This window comes from Megascapheus bottae, chromosome 9 (genome assembly GCF_031878675.1).
Source record: "Megascapheus bottae isolate mThoBot1 chromosome 9, mThoBot2.hap1, whole genome shotgun sequence".
Classification (NCBI taxonomy): domain Eukaryota; kingdom Metazoa; phylum Chordata; class Mammalia; order Rodentia; family Geomyidae; genus Megascapheus; species Megascapheus bottae.
In genome coordinates, this window is record NC_143517.1 from 44,039,987 (window position 1) to 44,056,475 (window position 16,489).

General features: G+C 35.4%; 1 protein-coding gene and 1 pseudogene across 2 annotated transcripts in view; one reads left to right on the plus strand and one right to left on the minus strand.

Annotated features, from left to right (window-relative positions):
- Zfpm2 (zinc finger protein, FOG family member 2) overlaps nucleotides 1-16,489 on the plus strand; it is a 405,961-nt gene that overhangs the window by 342,994 nt on the left and 46,478 nt on the right. The window lies entirely within an intron of this gene.
- On the minus strand, nucleotides 14,362-14,599 carry LOC150059112 (small nuclear ribonucleoprotein E pseudogene; annotated as a pseudogene).

The following is a 16,489-nucleotide window of genomic DNA, read 5'->3' on the forward strand; positions in this document are numbered from 1 at the left end:
AGTCACTCAGACCTATTGAATTCCAATGAATTCTGGATGCCTGTTTTATGAAAAGCAGCCCCTACTTCGTTGAGCTGTGCTGTTAGTGACTGTTTCCTGTCAATGGCTGTTTGTACTCTAGTGGTACAGGTCCAAAGCTTCTGGCTTATATTTGTTGCCTTACATTACAAATATGTGCATTTTAATGCCCTGAGAGCCTAATAAAATAAGGACATTTTTGCAATAATTGAGAAAATGTAAAATTCACTGAATACTTACAAAGACCAAGCAGAATTACAAATTCCTCTGCTTTACAGTACCATACACCGCCTCCTCTGACCACCAACACTGCTTTCTCTCCTAAAATCTCTGGCCTACACAACTCCAGGTAATATAATAATTTTTCTTCTTCTATGGAATCATGCTTAATATCCTTTACAATTATTCTACTCAAATAAATGTAAAAGAAAGCTTGTTAACATTTTTTCATTCTCGAACCCCAGTAGCATCGACACAGCTTCTTCCATTTCCTAGAAATAGACTTGTAACTGAGAAATTTCACTTAACTTTATAATGTATTGGAAGTTACAAGTCATTTCTACCCATATTTTAAACAAAGTATATTTTAAACAAATATTCTCTAAATATGTTTATTATTTAAAAAGACCAAAATATTTATGGAAACAGCAAATGTGTTATGGGTAAATAAAGGAGGCTGAGATGCAGAGAAAGCAAGTTGTAGTGATGTTTGCAGAGAATATTCTAATGACAGCCAAGAAGACAGAATGGCTCATATTCTATCTTAAAAAGCTTGACAAATGATTAACTCATAACTACCTAGACTTTACCATCTAAACAGCTCAAAGGCTTGTAGATGAGATGGCTCCTTCTAGCCTGCATTTCTACATACAATAAATCAGAGACCTTATACTCAAGAGAAATTGTTCTGTAACATCTTTTTTTTCCATGTCTGTAGTCAGGAAAAATATGTTAAATTTTATGAATCATTGAAGACCTATTACTTGTCTTTTATATCATTCATTGCTGGTTTCTCTAGATATTTTTTACATCTTCTGTAAGATCTGATAACACCTCTACATCAGATGTCTTCAAACCTTGTATATATAGGAAGATACTCTTCAGGATTTATAGCATATTACCGACTTAAATAAAAACTAGATACACAATATTTAACTTGCGAGCAATATTTAATGAAAATATAAGAAACAATCCTGAAAGAAATTATACAATTGTCATGTTTTTGTGTTGTTGGTTGTGGGACTTCAGCTCAGGTCCGGGCTTCTGTCTCTGAGTCTCTTTGTGCTCAAGGCTAGCCCTGTACCACTTGAACCACTGCACCACTTCCAGTTTTAGAATGGTTAATTAGAGATAAAGTCTTACACAGTCTCTTCTGCCCAGGCTGACTTTGACCTGCAATTTTCAGATCTCAGCCTCTTGAGGAGCTAAGATTGCAGGTGTGAGCCACTGGTGCCCAGTTGCTACAATTGGTTTACAACAACTTTACCCCACCAAGTTTTAAAAGCTAGGAAATACTGTGTTTTGCAAATGATTTCTTTAAATGAATAAAGTTGTTTATTCTGCATTATATTTTTTTCAAGTTTCAAAATCTGATTTATTGTGTTTATAAAACAACTTGAATTTTATACTTCTCTTTTTCCATATATTTTATTGTAATTAATAGAAGGGTTACTTATATTCACCAGATAGAGGATGCATTACTTCACACACATTGATACCATTCCCTCATCCCATCCCCACCCCTCATCTTGTTTCCCCCCTTCCCCATCTGTTTTCAAAAATCAAATATGCATATATCCAATATATCAGATAACAAGGTGAAATACTGTAACAATATAAGATAACCAAGGGATAGCAAAAGAGATGAGAGATAACATAGTACATTAAGGACAACAATCACTCATTATATGGCTTTTGCTTCTATATCCTGGAGGTCCTTTCATGAATTTTGTAGTTCTTTATTTCAAATGCAACTTCTCCAATATAATCCATTTTCAAAAGTCCTCAAAACAATATATCATAAGGCTCTAAGCTGGATGATGTGGCTCATTTCTAATACTAGCTACTCAGGATGCTGAGATCTGAAGATCTCAGTTCAAAGCCAGCCCAGATTCTATAGTCTGTGAGACTCTTATCTCCAGTTAACCACCAGAAAATTGGAAGTGGTGCTGTGGATCAAGGGGTAGGGTGATAGCCTTGAGCTAAAGAGCTCAGGGTCAACGCCCAGGCCCAAAATTCAAGCCGCACAACCAACCCCAAAAAAACCCCAAACAATATATAATAAGGCTCTGTAGGAATATAAATGCTAGCCACATTTAGAAGTTTTTTATTAATAATGCTTTCAAAGTTGTCATGCAAATTCATAGTAATTTATAAAACTAAAGAGCAAAATTTTAAGATGGTTTGATGATGATTTTATAATAAATACACACTTTGAGTAATTCTTAAGCCATCCAAACTCTATTATGGGTAGAGATGTGAATTTTAAGCTGTGTTGGCAAGAAGCAAGCATTTTTGCTGTTTTATATATTACATGACTCCAAATTGTATTTCCTTAGCTATATCTATCCAGTAGACTGACTAGAAACAGACAGCAAAGTATGTTAAGCCTTCTCAAGAGAACCTACAAGGAAAGCAAACTGCTTTCTTCCTTATCTCCTTTTCAAAAGTGTAACATCTCTGTAAACTCCTGGAATGATGATTAGTCCAGGGAATTTTTTGAGTAGTAGCAAGAATCATGTTATTTGTGATCAGTCATTAAGAATACAATGTTGTGTTGACTTACTTTTTATTGAGATATTATTTTTCTATTTAAACAGCTACCTGCTTTAAGAATTTTTTCCTACTTCCTAGTGAAAGTTGTATTTGCGTAAGATTGTTACGAACGAAAAGTAGATATAAAAATTACATTGCCTTTGACAATGATTGAAAATAGGACCTTGTAGGTGCAGAGACCATTGAAAGAACATGAACTGGAATTAGATATCTTTCTATAAATTGCTAGAATAGCTCTGCTATTCAGAATTTAGAAACAGCTGGCAGTTATAATAGTCATCTTCATATAAATGGCTTTGACCTTGAGCTTCTGGTATACTTCAAGGTATTTTTATTTACAAACCCTAATGAATAATTTATTCAAAAGAAGCCGTTTGGCATTCTTCAAAACAGTAAGCATGTAAACACAAATAAGTTTTCACTAGTTACAATACTGGGTAAGCAATTGTCATTTATTGGTTTCTTTTATTTCTTCCACACTGTGGAATTAAACATCTGCATATTGGTAATTGTTTAGAAAAATACATGTCATATGATCATTTCTATGCACAGACCCTAGCAGCAGGGTACAAAATTAGCAAACACTTGAAGAATTATTGATGCTTCGGTTATTTATTGGTTTTGCCAATAAATGGCTACAAATGAAAAAATATTATACAAGAATAGTATAATTTATTCAACAATTTCTTCACCACCTAAATATTTCATTTTCGATAGCAATCTCCAACATATAATTGAAGTTCTTATGGACTCTGTCCTATAATTAATATCTCTAATATTGTTTAATTAATAACAGATGAAACATCAGGTACTCTTCACATTAAATAACAAACTAGAGAGATATTATTTCATCAACTCATTAATAGTTCACATTTAATCTCTGATTATTTAAAAAATATTTTCTACATCAAATTCTAAATCATTCAGCTAAAATATATGCACAAATCGCTTTGAATATAACTTCAATGAGTTTGTGGACCCATAGAATTTCCTCTACAAACTTCTTCAAGTTCACAATGATAGTTGTGGTGGAAAAAATGTGATATGTATTCTCTGACAATTTTCAGCAAAATTCCTGAAGATTTCTCCTTAATAAATTACTATATTTTATGAGGAAATGATGGCTTACCCACCACCATCATTATCATCATCATCATCATCATCATCCCTTACAACTGTGGTTATCAAATTATCTTTTATTGAAATATATCTCTAAGCCAGGTGCTGGTGATTCACGCCTGTAAACCTAGCTAATCAGCAGGATGAAATCTGTGGATCATGGTTCAAAGCAGCCCAGGCATGGAAGTCCATGAGACTCTCTTATCTCCAGTTGACCACCTGAAAACCTGAAGTGGCTCTGTGGCTCAAGGGGTAAGGTGGTATCCTTGAGCGGAAGAGCTAGGAACTGTACCTAGGCTCAGCGTTCAAGCCCCACAACCAAAGGAGGAAAAAAATCTATCTCTATACTTCAGTAGCTGGGAACTCAACCATGTCTTTGCAGATGTCATTGATGAGGCTCTGAGGTTGGAAGAAGGCCAAAGACTCATCTTTTTTAACCAGTCACCAAAGCTTCCCTCATCCCCTAGAATGTTTGAATCCTTCTAGAGAAATTCTTCCGCTGATGAGGAGCGCCACATCTGTCAAACAATGTAAATTACCTCATAGAAATTGTTAGTTTCACTATAATGTCTGTCTCGCCTTTGAGTGACTCCTTGAGGGCACCAAGGACCCATGAAGAAGCAGAAGTTTGTACCTTCTGCCTGGTCAACCTTCATCTTTTCAGTCACCAGCAGTTGTCTTGGTAATGCCAACATTAACGTTTCCTGGAGTCAGACATAAGGTACCAATCCTAGAGGCCAGGACAATCTGGCCTCTACTTTCACCCGTGCAGTTCAGGAATATGATGTTTTATCTTGTTGGGATTAACTTGCCTGGGGTAGAAGCAGTTGATGTCAGAGAACTCCAAAAGCTCATTATTACAGAACCTCGTACCTTTGCTCCTATGAAGTAAAAGTCCTATACATAACATCCCAATGTCATCTTTAAGAGGGTACAGTAGTACTAACAGTATTTCATGTGCCAGTATAATTTTGTTGAATTCCTAAAAAGATAGACAGAAAACACCCAAATGTAAGTATATATTGAAGAAGGTGAGAATACAGGTTTTGTTTAATAAAATATTCCATTAAAAATCACAGAAGGTAAGCAACTCAGCCTAAAATTTTTCTGTTCGTAGAATTCCTTCCATCTAGGCCAGGAGCATGGCCTAGTGGTAGAGCACTTGCCTACCATGCACAAAGTCCTGGGTTTGATTCCTTGGTACCACATATACAGAAAAAGCTAAAAAGGGTGCTGTGGCTTAAGTGGTAGAGTGCTAGTCTTGAGAAAGCCCAAGGACAATGCCCAGATCTTGAGTTTAAGCCCCAGGCCTGACCAAAAAAAAAATTCCTTAGATCTTTGTCTGAAACCCAAGTGTTCTTTCTTAAGTTAGATTCAATCAATTTGGAGACCTTAGTTGGAGTTTTAGCTCATATTAGAATAGGAAATGCAGTGTTCATTGGCTACAATCACTCTGTAAACCTAAAATGAACGCAAAAAATATAAAATAGGGCTAAGAGTACAACCTAGTAGAGTGCTTGCCTAGCATTCACAAAGCCCTGGATTGGATTCCTTGGTACCACATACACAGAAAAAGCTAGAAGTGGTGCTGTGGCTCAAGTGTTAGAGTTCTATCCTTGAGCAAAAGAAGTTCAAGAACAGAGCCCAAGCCCTGAGTTCAAGCCTCAGAACTGGAAAAAAATTGCATATATATGTACATATATATATATATATATATATTACAAATGCTACCTCCTTAACAAGTAAGGCATCAGGCATACTTGAGCTTGTTTCAAATAAAGTTTTGTTCTCTGACTTCATCATGAAGAAGTAAATTAGACTTATGTGATAGTCCCACTGAGATATGTACGTAGCTCAATGGCAAAGTACATGCTTACCACACACAAGCTACTGGATTTCAACCTCAGCACTAAAAGAAAGACAGAAAAACAGATTGAGGCACAGAGAAAGACTGAGAATGGCCTTTAACTAGTATAGATCAAAAAGCTTAATCACCATTTAAAACAAGAAAGTAAAATATAGTTATAATGTTTCTGCCCATTTTTGCTTCACATTAAGCTAGCAAGTTTGTAAGATTTTAAATTACATGAATTGCCCTGTTTGTGTGTTTGTATGTTTGCTATTACTGCTGTTCAGTAACTTACATCAATTGCTCTGTCTAGGAGATTGGGTTTATGAATATTCATGCATACAGCATACAGAAAATGTGTTCTTAATGGCAGAAACCAAACTCTGTGTAATTTATTTCATAGAAATATTCAGTTTGGGTGAGTTTTGTCTTCGTTCCTGAAAAAGCTAATTCAGCTGTCTAATTACTCTTACAAATAGGACAGTAAAGACTATTTGTAACCATAGAGTTTCTTGGTTTGTAACAAATATTCTTTTAACAGTTTCTTTCATATCTTCTGAGAAATGTTTGCAAAATGAGAGAAATTGATGCAACGAAACACTTATAAAAAAGTAATTGCCAATATCAATATTAGATGTTGTATTTTCTCTTCATAATTTCATGTATTTATAACCTCTCTTTATTCATCCTATATGCTCATAGAATCCCAGAAATTATGTTGGCATTTAAGTTGCTTTTTTTTTAAACGTCCTTAATACTGACAGCATCAGTCTAATGCTCACAGAGCAAAATAAGTTTGAAGACTAAGAAACCCACCACCCAAATTTCATTTTATTCACTTTTAATTTCCTTGTAGATGATCAAGAAGTAGTTCAGAAAATACTATTGCATAACACTTAAGTCCATTTGCCTCATATACATCCATCCTATCAGTAATGAAATCCTTCAAAAAAAATCCTTTGGTTATCCAATTTCTCCTCTTGTATAAAGGTTAACGCAACAAATAGGAAGGGGAGAGATACAAAATGAATTGGACAATATGAGTATGAGAGATATTAATGCTGTAGTAGTGTTTATTATAATGCAATAGGAAGGATACAGCAATAAAAAGACGATGGTCAATTATTTTCATAGCACGGAAAGTACATTCTAAAGCCAAATAATGTTGTAAAAATAGTAAAATTAGCTTTGATTATGGGTGTGCAATTTTCCATTTCTAAAACACTGGAGCCTTTCAGCTTTCTAATATATTAATGTAATTATTTTAGAGTCATAGAAAAGAAGAAACAATTTCCCTCTATTGCAGAGCATACCATATAGTAAAAAGGTAAATTACTGCTCGATTTTGTTTATTAATTTAATAGAGGATTCCTGCATGCTTGCTATGGCCAAAGTATTGTCCTAGGTCCCAAATGCTGTAGGAACTTGTTTCCCTTGAATGTTTGTAGACAGTAGCCAAATAAACTCACAAAATATGAATTTGGGAAATGGCAAAATGTTATGGAGATTAAATGCCCAGTGTACAATCTAATATATCACTGTGAGGAAGACCTTATTTGAGAAGATATTAGAGGCAATATAGAGATAAAGGAAATAAATATGCAACCATTGTAAGCAAGAATAGTCCCTGAATGTGTTGGTGTAGTCTGTATAAAGCAAGTCAATCCTGTGTGTCTGGGCAGAGCTTTGGTGGTTTATGAATAGGATGTTTGTGAAATTGTAAGTGAGAGAATCGTGATTATTGGCAATAAAGAAACTAGACAGTAAGTAGTTACACTCTCTCTGAAGACAGTAAGGATAATGGATGAGAAGAGGCCAAAGCTTAAATGTTCAAGAACTGGTATGGAATAACGTAGAGGGCTTTAACCAACAGAAGCAACCACAGCCCACAAAAATGATGGCTGCTTGGGAGATTCAAAGCAGAACACAATTCTAAGCAGATTGAAATTCTGAGTCTGCAATGAAGAGTAGAAAAAGAAAATAATTGGACCTTCATGACAATGGGATGTGAAGTTCATAGGGCTGAAAGTCCTATGAATTTCTAGCCAATTGGGAGAGAGCAGGAAAGCGAAAGGTAATGTTCATAGAAGAGCCTGGTCTGGAAGACTGCGCTAGTCACTTTGTCTTGAGGACCAGTTTAGAAAGCTGGCGAAGAACAGGATAGGTCCTTTCCATCAGAACTCTAGGAGGTTTCAGCTACGAGGGTGAGGGTCACAGCTCTAGGCTTCTAGAAATTTCAGAATGCATTTCTAAAAGGTCAAAGGCAAAAATCATAATAAAATTAGGTCCAGTCCTTCAGAGTTATAATGGTGACCCTGAGGACTAGTCAGATAATGGAAAGGGTCCTTGTGTCTTAACTCCCCGATCTCTGCGGTTGTCTTGACTTCGTCAAATGGCGAGTTGCTCCTAAATTAACCAAGCAATACATGTTTACCATTCTTCAATATAAGGGCTTCTTTATTTTTTTATTCTCTTTATTTAGTATAGAAAAGAGTTGCCATTTAACAAAGCAGTTTGTGAACACAATATATCTTGAACAATGTCATCCTTTCAACACTCTTCTCCTACCTACTCTTCCCTCACTCTTCTTCATTTTGTAGGAAATGCATTGGATCCCTGACTGTACTCTCATTCTCTTTTCCTCTTCATTTGTCTATCCCAGGCCCCTCAACTCTACCTCACGCCATTTCAGTTCTTTCTGTTGTTTTATTTTGCTGAACTTTGACTTTGCCTTTCTTAGCAATTACACTATTTGAGCCATACTTGTATCTATTATGAAATGTTTTTAACTGGAAGGGTTTTAACTGAAATGTTCATATATTTGTACCCACTTGCATACACCCCAATGTATGTACTTAGCTGCCCCGTGATGGGCACATGGATCAGGAAAATGGGGTATATACACATATATACATACAGTGGAATTTTTACTTATCCGTTAGAAAGAATGATATTGTATCATTTGTAAAGAAATAGAAAGATGTGGAAAAATTATTTGAAGTCAAGTAAGTCAGGCCCAGAGAGACAAAGATGCATTTTCCCCTTATAGGGACATATTGTGCCAACTCCTTGCTGAAGAGATGCTCACAACAAATGTTCCCTCTTTCTTACACTAACCTTTTTCAAGCATGTACATTTAATGACCACGGTCTTTCTACAAGAGCATGTTTCTTTCCATCTCCCAATATTGACAATTGAGAGTTTTCTCTTATCATATTATATTTAATTCAAAATGTATTTTGTCTTAGGGAAGCTTTTGTAAAACCTGCAATCTCCATTATTACTGAAGGATAAGTAGACCTGCTTGTCCTGGCTGAGCAGGCTATCGCTTGCCTTTAATTAGCTGTACATTTGACCTATTGATATTGCTGTCTGATCCACACTGAGGAGGAGATACAGATCCCAAAACAGAATAAACTCATATCTTCATTAAAATTATAGTTATTCAGAAAGATAGATATTGATGAATTTGTAATCAGAAATTAGAAACAGTACACCATATGAGAAAGATTGGCTCTTTTGTAAATTAAATTTTATTGTCAAGGTGATAGACAGAGGTGTTACAGTTACATACATAAGACAGTGAGTACATTTCTTGTTGGACATTGTTACTCCCTCTCTTGTTTTTCTCACACTTGCCTCCTCATCTCTCCCCCAAGCTGTAAAGTTCATTTCCAACCTATTGTCTTTGAAGTATCATTGTTGCATTGGTTCACCGTCCATCCCTTATCTCACCATTATTTTGTTGTTTCCCGTCCTTTCCCCAGTATATACAAGCCATAGGGTACCAAAATAAAATAGAATTACAACAGGGGATAAGCCAAAGGATAAAAAAGAAAGAAAACAGAAATAGCTTCACACCGTACATTAAAAACCTCTAGTTTCCATATCTTGAAGCTCATTTGGCTTAGCCTCACCTTATGTGATCACATGTACATAGCTATGGAACTATTGTGATCCTCTTCTAGAACTCTCTTAGACGTATACTAATCATTACAAATGAGGAAAACCATGGAGCCTCTGTTTTTTGGGGGTCTGGCTTACCTCATTTAACATGATTTTTTCCAAGTCGAGAAAGATTGACTCTTTACCAGCATATATTCAGGTAAATAGACTGAGTTAGTTCTTGTGTTTGTTTATGTATGTGAATTGAAAGTGGACCTGGAAATTGTTCTTGAAGAAGTAATACCTCCATGATGCAAATATGAAAGATGAATTTACATGAGAGTAGCTTGAAGATTTTTTTTAAGTCAGAGGTAGCAGCACTCGCAAAAGTCCAATGGCAATGAATGAGTACCATATTTGAAACATTTAATGAAGGTTGATGCTGCTTGTTTATTATATAGGAAAGATTTGGAGGAAGCCTGAATTTCATGTTATTAAACTAATAATTAGATCCTTTTGTTCATGGAACTTCGTATGAAATTATTTGCTCCTCTTTGGCAGTTTTTGACTTGGTAAATCTAAATCACCTCAATGAAATCTAGGGAACAAGGGCTTTTTATATTTATATTCGACTTACCACATCCCCCTCACATCAGATCCTTGGTTTTCTTTTGTTATTAATTAATTTTACTATAAAGGTGAGTACGGTGCAGTTACAGTTACACAAGCAAGGAACTAAGTACAATTCCTGTAAACATTATTACCGATTCCCTTGTTCTCTCCTGCTGTCCCTCTCCTGACTCCCCTCCTCTCCAAGTTGTAAAGTTCGTTTCCAGTATAGTGTATTATGACTATCACTGTTGCATTGCTTCACCCTTTGTCCTTTTGTCACCATTCCTGTGATTCCCCATCCTTTCCTCAAATCAGATAACCCTATATACAGTACACAGGGTACCAAAATCAAAAAGAGCGACAACATAGGATAAACCAAAGTGGGAAGGAGGGAACAAAAGAAAAAAGAACCACATATAAGGGGAAAAAACCTTTTGTTTCCATTTCTTGTAGTTCATTTCAGTTAGCATCATTTTGTAGGTCATATGTACATAGCTATTGAGCTATTGTGATCCTTTGCTAGGAACTATCCTAAACATGTACTAATTATTACAAATGAGGGAAATGGATGACATGGTTCTCAATATATCCTTAAACAGATAAACCTTAACAAACAATATTTCTGCCCTGACTTTCTATTGAATACTCCTCTACAGAGATTGTATTTTATCTTCATCTACCCAGTACCTGTATATTATAATAGCCTAATAGTAAAGCACATCAATCTAGCATCATCCAATATCATTAAATGAATTAAAAGCTGTCTTAATATTTCATATCTTAAATATGTTAGCTCTTGCTGCTATATGTGTGTGGAGGACAAGAAACCGTTACAGCTGTGCGTAGAGGCTCATGTCTATTATACCAGCTACAGGAGTTGGAAATAGAAAGATGGTGGCTTAAGGATCACCCTAGCAAAAGTTGTTTCTTGTCTGAGACTGCCATCTCAACCAGTAAAGCAAGGCATGATGGATCTTGCCTCTCATCCCAGCTATGTGGGAGGCATAAATAGGAGGATCATAATCCAGGCCAGGGCAGGACAATGCATACAAGAGGAAAGAGAAAGGTGGAAAGCAAGATGATTGGGAGTGGGTGAGGGACGGAGATAGAAACAAAAACATGAGAAGGGGTATCCATGTGTGAGAAGTAACACATCTGGTAAATGTAACTGTAACCCCTCTATACATTACAATAAAAAAATAGAATGTGTATGAAACCCTATTCAGAAAATAACTAAAGCAAAAAGGGCTGGCGGCATGGTTTAGTAAGTGCCTGATGTATGTGTGACAAGCCTTCCACCACCGAGTGACATCCTCAGCTCTTTGCTGTCTCTGACAGGGTCTCAGTCATAATCCACGCTGGTCTTGAAATCATCATCTTCCTTCTTTAGGAAAGCTATCATGCCTGAAGAGGATAACTTCTAAAAAAAAAAGGTGTAATATTGTAGAATTATAAGCAATTTTTAAATTCATCTCACTTGTGATTTTATGTCCACTTTTACACAGAAAAATAGAAGTTCCATTCCCTAACTTACAAAGCTATTATTTTCAAAGTGTTGGTGATTTTTCCTGAAACTGTCATTTCTTTCCTCTGGACTCTTTGGCTGGCCAATGGCTTGTTAGAAGAAATCTCTGGACCCAATTATAAGAAAAATTACCATCTTTAGTGTGCCAGAGGGAGATTTTTGTTTTGTTTTATTATTATTAATTTTGGGGAATGTTACAGCTCCTTTCAAACCAAACCTAAATCATAATAGACTAATGCTATTTCCAGGTAGAATGACACTATAAATAGCCATTATTCAAGGCATATTCGCAAACCACATAATGTTGGTATTGGCCATCGTTTAATCACAACTATCAAAGCATGAGTGTACCAAACACTGAATTGGTTTCCTGTTAGTAGCCTTATTGCCTAAAATGCCAGGGCAATAGCAAAACTTCATCTTCTGTGTGCTTGCTTTATTGGTATACACACACACTGGCTCTAATTAGTGCTTAGAGAAAAGTTTCACAAGAGCTCAGTGGAAGAGTACTTGGGTGTGCAAACCCTGGCATGAGATAGGAGGTGGACAGAGAAGGAGAGCAGGGAGGGGAGTGTATGGGAGGAAGAGGAGAAGAGGAGGAAGAGAGGAGAAGGGAGGGGAAGAGAAGAGAAAAAGAGGACAGAGTTAGAGGAAGAAAGGAAGAAAGGAAGGGAGGGAGGGAGTGACAAAGGAGGAGAGGGAGGGAAGGAAGGTGGGAGGGAAGGAGGGTACAAACTTGTGAGAGTATTCACCTAACACATATACTTGTTTTTTTCTAAAAGGTTTTATGTTGTTATTTTTATTTATGAAAAAGTTATGTTAATGCTTTACTTAATGTTTCATTTGGTAAGGCCTGATTCACTGTTTAAGTCAAACCAAGGAAAACAGGGTTGATAGGTCCCAAAGGACAGTCGATTTGCCTTTCCCTTCCTGAAACAGAACTAGACATATTACAGAACAACTAGAGGGTTTATTAAATAGTGTTATATTCAAAACATTTTTTGAAATATCTTGATGCTTGAATGAACTCAAAAGGTTTGTGATACAAGTGGAAAAAGACTTTAAATAGCAATTGAATCATTTTTTTAAGTTTCAGCACATAAAGACATGGAAATGTAATGGTTTTAATAATTAAGGATGCAGACTAATGCACACGTTTTGCAGTACTAATAAAAACTTCCTGTTATCATCCCTATTTTTAAGAATAAAGAAGGCATTTCCTTAATGCAGTTCACTGCTTCCTTTGCCAGCTCTGTTCAGGCTCAAATTTTGATAATCACATTCCCAAATTGCAAAAATAAATAAATAAATAAACCTAGGATTAAAAATTTAGCCCAGTCCAAATTTCCCCAATCAGATGACCCACAGGTCAAGTGCTTTAGCACTTGGCCTGAAAGTTTGGTCCTCTTTTCTGAGACCCTAGTGTAAAGAATAAAGACAGCATTTTTTTCTTCTCCTCTTTTTTAAAGAAGCCACATGTAATGTTCTCTGAGTTAAGTTTTACCATTCATAATGAATGCAGTCTCGCCATTCAAATGCGACCATAAGTACACAGAAGATAAGAATTTAATTAAATGTAGATTAAAACCAAACAGGAAAACACACTAGCTGATAATTTTATCCCATCCTCTGGCCATATTTTTTATACTTCCTTCTTGTTCTTCTTTGGGCTATAGCTTATCAACATGCCGATAGTACCATAACTCATTACATCTGATGGTGCAGCGGAAATGTGCCGGCGCTGTGCTTGGATTTCTGAAGCACTTAAAATGCAAAGCATGTAAATGTTTCTGTTAAATACACTGGTGTGGCAACACTGGTAAAATGGAAGTGATTCTGAAGGAATGCTTAGACAATCTCACAAGATGCATTAGTAGCGCAAAGCAGCAAATGGAATTGCCATAGTGCAACCACTTCATGGACTCACACATAGCAAGGCAAGACCTAAATATTTTGTGCAGTTGCAAGTTTAAGAGGCACTCAGCTTGCTTAGTTCATTTCAATAGATGTAGAGTTTGGCACGGAGTCATTTATACTTTTGAGGAAAGAATGCTTTTCCTGTCATTGATCAAAGGTAGCAACAATATCACTATGCTGGAATATCTCTTTACTGCTCATTAACCTGTGGGAAAAATTATAATCTATTACTTTATATTAGTATATTTAAACTCTAAAATGGAGGCCACATAGCACCATAATAAAAGGTTAAAAAGGTTAAAATCTCTTAAGTTTCAAGAACTATATATAAACACATTCATATATACATTACTTTTTGCTTACTCTGTAGATGTCATTTTTTCCTACAAATTAATTATAGTAATTGTAGGAATATTCTTAAAATCTTTCTTTTAATAAAAACAATCCCATGGCATTTATTGTCACCTGATAAAAACAAAAGGAACTGTACATTCTGTATCTTAACATCAGGGCTCATTAAATGACATGAATGTATTTTTTCTTAGGTTCCCATCAAAGAACACTAAAATATGTCTATATCTATATCTGTCTATCTAACATCTATCTATCTGCCTGTCTGTCTATCCATTTACAGTATAATTTCCCACTTCATTGATCATTTCTATGTGAAGACATTTTGTAGTAGAAAAATATCATGGCCTTTTGGTATGATCTGACCCAGTGTTCTCTTGACTTACTTTGGAATGAACTTTTTCTGCATCATCTAACATAAGGTCCGTGGTACAGAGCATTATATGCATATTCACCTGCTCATAGAGCCACACCTGAATTGGAGATCCATTCTGCAACTGTCTGAAGATGAGGTTGCTGAGCGGTACCATCACCTTCTGCTCTTCGTGGCCCTGGCTGTGGTATATTGTGGAGGAAACCCACAAAGGCCACAGCAACCAGCAGGCCACCCTCGAAGCTATTCTGTAAATTAGAAACAAAATAGTCTAAACCAGACCCAAAGGAACATATGCTCCATGGTTTCCTTACTGACCAAAAAACAAATTAGTTGGTAAAAGAAATTTCTAATGGAATAGCTTTCACAGAAAACTGAAGCTAAAATATTCTCTTTGAGGAAATTTAAAATATGCATATTTCTTAGTTGTGTGTTGAGAAGTTATTCCTTGCCTTTGTCATTTTATTGGAATACTTGACAAATTAGAGAATTTATCTATTTGAAGTCTATTTGGTGGTTAATAAACCTTCAGATGTTTTCTGAAGACTGAAAGAACAAGAGTAGTTTTAGTGTTTGATTCAAAAGGAGAACATTAGTAGACCACAACCAAATTTGCTAAGAGGGAATTTGATGAAATCTATCTTAGAAGCAGTATGGACATTTTTGATGTAAGTGTCAGAAATACACATTGAGGGAAATATATCAAAAGCAGTTTCCTGAAAACAAGCTTACGGTAAAGAGAGTTTTGTTTTCCACTACCAACGTGTCTTGGCATTACCGTGTTATTCTTACTGAAGTCTGTAACAAACTGAATGATCAATTTAGCATATAGAGTTCTTAAGCAAATGTGAGGAGGACTTTATAATCAGATTCAGGAATTTCTTCATCTTGAGTTAGTTGGAAGTAAATATAAGAAAATATTAAGATGGAAAAAATGTTTCTAATGTTGATCACAATGCAGTTTGTAAACATTTTATGCCAATTCTAAAAAGTACAAATGTTATTTATTTTTATATTTACAAACTATGTTCTAGTTGTACAGGAAAACTGCAATTCATTATAGGAGTCTGCCTGGACAGAAAGCAAATAACATCTCCAATAATGACACAAAAATATTGGGTAACAAAGACAGAAGTCAAAATATTATTAGAATATTAGTGTTAGTGTGTGGGTAGAATTACCTTTGGGGTAGTGGCAAAACTTGAAACCAAACAGGAACACAGGCCTGTTACAGCATTAAACAATAACACATTATTCCTGGGAAAATGAAAATGACAGGTGTCTCCATTGATGATCCAAACATCCATTCTGACCTCAAGATTCACAATACATTAGTGTCTGTGGAGTTAGAGTTATGTTGAGGGAAAAGACTACAAAACACAGGAGAGGAACTTCATATTATTTACTGCAACACATAGTTTACAATGTCTTATTGAGATAACATTTTCAAAATAAAATGGAAATGAGCTTCTCCCCAATTGCCTGCTTTCCTTCCTCATTTTCTTAAGCATATAGGATTATTTATGAATGATGAAAGCCGTATATATGTAGCTTTTAAAATGAATGATGCTGTGGTATTTGACCTCAGGTAGATTGTTTTTTTTTTCTTAAAGTTATTCAGTTGAGTGTCTCTTTGTTACGCTTGAAGCTATAGTCATGTTATACTTCTTTTTTAAAATGCTTTTCCTTAATGATGAGTGCTCAGAGGATTCCAAATTATGCAAAGATGAAAATAAAACTAGCATTAGTCGAATCCATATTTCTGAAATACATTCATTATTACATTCTGTAGTTTTCTCCAGATCATTACTTTGTATGTGGTTCTGCTCATATTTCCAATTTTGTCTAATTCTCCATCACAATTTTTGCATTATAACCCACTGAAGATTTTATTTTTTTTCATTTCAGTAACCATTATTTGAATCATAAAAAAATGCATGACTATATTCATAATGTACTGCTCATGTGACAGTTTTTGAACTTTAATATTCTCTTCTGTAATGCACAGGCTTAGCAGCCTATAAAACAGACATATTGTTTGTCATGTTTCTTACTCACAACAAAT